Source organism: Chiloscyllium plagiosum, chromosome 37 (genome assembly GCF_004010195.1).
Source record: "Chiloscyllium plagiosum isolate BGI_BamShark_2017 chromosome 37, ASM401019v2, whole genome shotgun sequence".
Taxonomy (NCBI): Eukaryota; Metazoa; Chordata; class Chondrichthyes; order Orectolobiformes; family Hemiscylliidae; genus Chiloscyllium; species Chiloscyllium plagiosum.
The window spans coordinates 9,244,126-9,249,998 of NC_057746.1; the positions used below are offsets into that span (position 1 = coordinate 9,244,126).

Consider the following 5,873-nt stretch of genomic DNA (forward strand, 5'->3'; position numbering starts at 1 on the left):
GATCTAGGGGGCAACTATTTCACACAGAGGGGTGCTGCGTGGACGCAATGAGCTACCAGAGGAAGTGATGGAGGTTGGTACAATTACAACATGTGAAAGGCATCTGAATGGCTATATGAATAGGAAAGGTTCAGAGGCATAAGGGCCAAGTGCTGTCAAATGGGAGAAGATTAAATTAGGATACCTGGATTAGTGCGAAGCAGCTGTGCGGCAGAACAAAGTGGGCTGGAGACCTGGATCAGTGCGGGGCAGCTGTGAGCCAGCACACAGTGGACTGGAGGCCTAGTGTGGTGTGGTGAGGCTGAAAGGCAGAACAGAGGGGGCTGGAGGCCTGGATTAGTGTCGAGCAGCTGTGAGGAAGAACAGAGTGAGCCAGAGGCCTGGATCAGTGTGGAGTAGCTGAGACTGAAGAGGTGCCGATGGAGAGCTGCAACAGTCTCGAATGGCTGAGAGCTGGATTGGAACGGATTTGAGGCCCGGATTAGCACAAAATGACTGAGAGCTGGATTGGAGTGGATTAGAGGCCTGTATCAGGAGAGAATGGCTGAGAGCTGGATGGGGGTGGATTAGAGGCCTGTGTCAGTAGAGAATGGCTGAGAGCTGGATGGGGGCGGTTTAGAGGCCTGGTTCACTACAGAATGGCTGAGAGCTGGATGGGGGCGGATTAGAGGCCTGTATCAGTACAGAATGGATGAGAACTGGATGGGGGTGGATTAGAGGCCTGTGTCAGTACAGAATGGCTGAGAGCTGGATGGGGGCGATTAGAGGCCTGGATCAGTAAAGAATGGCAGAGAGTTGGATTAGAGTAGATTAGAGGCCTGTATCAGTACAGAATGGCTGAGAGCTGAATGAGTCTGCATTAGAGGCCTATATCAGTACAGAATGGCTGAGAGCTGGATTGGAGTGGATGAGAGGCCTGGATCACTACAGAATGGCTGAGAGCTGGATGGGGGCGGATTAGAGGCCTGTGTCAGTACAGAATGACTGAGGCCTGGATCAGTGCAAAGAGGCTGAGAGCTGGATTGGAGCAGACTGGAGACTTGGAGCGGAGTGAAAGCGGTATTGGTCTGGAGGTGGTTGTGGTGCTGGGAGAAGCTTGCTGTGAAGGTGATAGGCACATGCAAGTGGGTGGGGGTTTGGGAGCATTGATGGGGATAGGTCAGTGTGGAGTGTGGAGTTGATAGGTTGGTGGGCTTAACGGTTTTAAATTTAGGACTGCTGTTGCTTGGAGAGGGAAGAAAGGTATACCAAAGACTGCCCTAGCAAACTTGGGCGTTAACGGAGCCGTGAGAAGGCAAATTGCAGCATAACAACACTACTTACAGAAAAAGTGCAATTCAGACCCTGTCATTGGTTTGTAAATCAGGGGAGAGCGCGAACGCAGTCCCCCACTACCACTAATTTTGCAGTCGAGTATCCCGCATTTGGGGACATCGCAGGCGTCAGCACACCCGAAGTGCAATGGGATAGCCTCGTCCTGGGCGCCTGCGCTGCTTATCTGCATCTATCCCTTAAAAGGACGCGCCCCGCCCCTGTTTCCTTCAGGCTGCCTCCTGATTCGCGGAAAAACAGGAGGGAAAGTTCCAACTTTGTTTTCAAACACTCGTCCGAATTTGATGTCAACGCGAATAAAAGCAACTTACAATCTTTGATTGTGAAACTAGAAGCATTTTTAAAACCAATTTACCTCGACTTTCTACACTGTTTAGCTGCAGCTTTGCAAATCTCTCTTCAATCAGATTAGTGACTTCAGGTTGAAATCACATACAAGATTAAGGGTGCCAGGGAAACATATTTCTCAACATTATGTTGGATGAGACACGAAACTGAGACCACCACCTCGTCTGGCTGCACATTCCGAGCACTCACCACTCTCTGTGTAAAATAAACTGGCCTGTGATTAAAATGTAATCTCCTTTTCTTCCGTGTCCGATTTACCTGCTGCTTTCCCTGGGGTAAAGGATTCCAAATTTAGAGGGCATAGGTTTCGGGTGAGAAGAGAAAGATTTCAAAGTGATCTAGGGGGCAACTATTTCACACAGAGGGGTGCTGCGTGGACGCAATGAGCTACCAGAGGAAGTGATGGAGGTTGTTACAAATACAACATGCGAAAGGCATCTGAATGGCTATATGAATAGGAAAGGTTCAGAGGCATAAGGGCCAAGTGCTGTCAAATGGGAGAAGATTTAATTAGGATACCTGGATTAGTGCGGAGCAGCTGTGCGGCAGAACAAAGTGGGCTGGAGACCTGGATCAGTGGGGGGCAGCTGTGAGCCAGCACACAGTGGACTGGAGGCCTAGTGTGGTGTGGTGAGGCTGAGAGGCAGAACAGAGTGGGCTGGAGGCCTGGATTAGTGTCGAGCAGCTGTGAGGAAGAACAGAGTGAACCAGAGGCCTGGATCAGTGTGGAGTAGCTGAGACTGAAGAGGTGCCGATGGAGAGCTGCAATAGTCTCGAATGGCTGAGAGCTGGATTGGAGTGGATTAGAGGCCTGTATCAGGAGAGAATGGCTGAGAGCTGGATGGGGAGCGGATTAGAGGCCTGTATCAGTACAGAATGGCTGAGAGCTGGATGGGGGCGGTTTAGAGGCCTGTGTCAGTACAGAATGGCTGAGAGCTGGATGGGGGCGGATTAGAGGCCTCTGTCAGTACAGAATGGCTGAGAGTTGGATGGGGGCGGGTTAGAGGCCTGTATCAGTACAGAACGGATGAGAGCTTGATGGGGGCGGATTAGAGGCCTGTATCATTACAGAATGGCTGAGAGCTGGATGAGTCTGCATTAGAGGCCTGTGTCAGTACAGAATGGCTGAGAGCTGGATGGGGGTGGATTAGAGGCCTCTGTCAGTACAGAATGACTGAGAGCTGGATGAGTCTCCATTAGGGGCCTGGATCAGTAAAGAATGGCAGAGAGTTGGATTAGAGTACATTAGAGGCCTGTGTCAGTACAGAATGGCTGAGAGCTGGATTGGAGTGGATGAGAGGCCTGGATCACTACAGAATGGCTGAGAGCTGGATGGGGGCAGATGAGAGGCCTGTATCAGTACAGAATGGATGAGAGCTGGACGGTGGTGGATTAGAGGCCTGTATCAGTACAGAATGGCTGAGAGCTGGATGGGGGTGGATTAGAGGCCTCTGTCAGTACAGAATGACTGAGAGCTGGATGAGTCTGCATTAGGGGCCTGGATCAGTAAACAATTGCAGAGAGTTGGATTAGAGTAGATTAGAGGCCTGTATCAGTACAGAATGGCTGAGAGCTGGATGGGACATGATTTGAAGCCTGTGTCAGTACAGAATGGCTGAGAGCTGGATTGGAGTGGATGAGAGGCCTGGATCACTACAGAATGGCTGAGAGCTGGATGGGGGCAGATTAGAGGCCTGTATCAGTACAGAATGGCTGAGAACTGGATGGGGCAGGATTAGAGGCCTGTGTCAGTACAAAATGGCTGATAGTTGGCTGGGCAGGATTCGAGGCCTGGATCAGTACAGGATGGCTGAGGCCTGGATCAGTACAGAAAGGCTGAGAGCTGAATTTGAGCAGACTGGAGTCTTGGAGCGGAGCGATAGTGGTAATTGGACTGGAGGTGGTTGTGGAGCTGGGGGAAGCTTGCTGTGAAGGTGATAGGTACATGCAAGTGGGTGGGGGTTGGGGAGCATTGATGGGGATAGGTCAGTGTGGAGTTGATAGGTGGGAAGGAAAATGGACAGGTGGGACAAGTCAAGTGGAGGGGCGAGTCTGAGATGAGGTGGGGGAGTGTAAGATGAGGAAACGGATGAAGTCAACATTGATGCTCTGTGGTTGGAGGGTCCGAAGGCAGAAGATGAGGCATTTCACCCCCCAGGCGTGAGGTGGGCTGGATTTTGCACTTTGTAGCTCAGGGTGTTGGTGCCCTTGCTTGGTAGGTTGACGAAGAAGCAAACGGTGGTAAGACATGGAGCAGATGGTGACTGAGAGCAGTTAAGAGGGAAGGTCGTTAAGCAGCATGTTGAGAGATATAGGTGAGGAAATAGAGGGAAATGGTCGCATATGCAGCAGAGGTTTGGTGGGCTTAACAGTTTTAAAGTTAGGACGGCTCTTGCTAGGAGAGGGAAGAAAGGTATACCAAAGACTGCCCTAGCAAACTTGGGCGTTAACGGAGCCGTGAGAAGGCAAATTACAGCATAACAACACTACTTACAGAAAAAGTGCAATTTAGACTCTGTCATTGGTTTGGTAAATCAGGGGAGAGCGCGAACGCAGTCCCCCACTACCACAAATTTTGCAGTCGAGTATCCCGCATTTGGCGACATCGCAGGCGTCAGCACACCCGAATTTTTTTTTATTTCAAAATATACTTTATTCATAGAAATAAATCTTTGCTACTTGTACAATTTGTCATGTCGTTCATAAATATATACATTGCATGTCGTAAAGAACAGATTGAATTACTCGAATTTACAGTTATCCTATTTACAATTCCCTTTATTAACCATCCAGTCTCTTATTATTTAGCTGTAGCTTCAGCGGAACCCACCTACTGAGTGGATGCCCTGTTACACGATAGCAAAGGAAACTTCTTTAACCCCCAGGTTATGGGGTTACCGTTGTCGATTTGACTGTCCTGTCTCTGGGGTAGCTGTCTGCATCTCCATGGTGAGCACGAACTGCTGGACCTTCGCTGGGCTGAGGTACCTATCCAGCTCCTCACTGGGGTCATTTACCCGCTGTGGAGTCATTGAGTCAAGGTAAGGATCCACACCACCCAGTTCTGAGTCTGACAATGGGATAACCTCGTCCTGGGAGCGCTAGCGCACTGATCAGGTCATCTACCCTGCCATAAGTATGCTCAGCACTCACACTCGCTCACACCCCACAACAGCCGCTCCTTCTCACTCTCACACTCACTCACTTTTGCAACATCGAACATTCACTTCCTCAACCTGCCCTGCCTGTCGATCAGCTTCATTCTTCAAATGGATCACCGAATGTCTCCAGGACTCCCGTTTTACTCAAATACCACCCACGGCTGCGCCTGCGCTGCTTATCTGCATCTATCCCTTAAAAGGACGCGCCCCGCCCCTGTTTCCTTCAGGCTGCCTCCTGATTCGCGGAAAATCAGGAGGGAAAGTTCCAACTTTGTTTTCAAACACTCGTCCGAATTTGATGTCAACGCGAATAAAAGCAACTTACAATCTTTGGTTGTGAAACTAGAAGCATTTTTTTCAAACCAATTTACCTCGACTTTCTACAATGTTTAGCTGCAGCTTTGCAAATCTCTCTTCAATCAGATTAGTGACTTCAGGTTGAAATCACATACAAGATTAAGGGTGCCAGGGAAACATATTTCTCAACATTACGTTGGATGAGACACGAAACTGAGACCACCACCACCTCGTCTGGCTGCACATTCCGAGCACTCACCACCCTCTGTGTAAAATAAACTGGCCTGTGATTAAAATGTAATCGTCCTTTTCTTCCGTGTCTGATTTACCTGCTGCTTGCCCTGGGGTAAAGGATTCCAAATTTAGAGGGCATAGTTTAGGGTGAGAAGAGAAAGATTTCAAAGGGATCTAGGGGGCAACTATTTCACACAGAGGGTGCTGCGTGGACGCAATGAGCTGCCAGAGGAAGTGATGGAGGTTGGTACAATTACAACATGCCAAAGGCATCTGAATAGGAAGGGTTCAGAGGGATAAGGGCCAAGTGCTGGCAAATGGGACAAGATTAAATTAGGATATCTGGATTACTGCGGAGCAGCTGTGCGGCAGAACAAAGTGGGCTGGAGACCTGGATCAGTGCGGGGCTGCTGTGACCCAGCACACAGTGGACTGGAGGCCTAGTGTGGTGTGGTGAGGCTGAGAGGCAGATCAGAGTGGGCTGGAGGCCTAGTGTGGTGT

General features: G+C 49.8%; 2 pseudogenes; both read right to left on the reverse strand.

The window, feature by feature from the left end:
* Nucleotides 1-1,363: 1,363 nt before the first annotated feature.
* LOC122541661 lies at nt 1,364-1,538 on the reverse strand (annotated as a pseudogene).
* Nucleotides 1,539-4,215: 2,677 nt separating this feature from the next.
* LOC122541669 lies at nt 4,216-4,365 on the reverse strand (annotated as a pseudogene).
* Between the last annotated feature and the right edge of the window lie 1,508 nt (nt 4,366-5,873).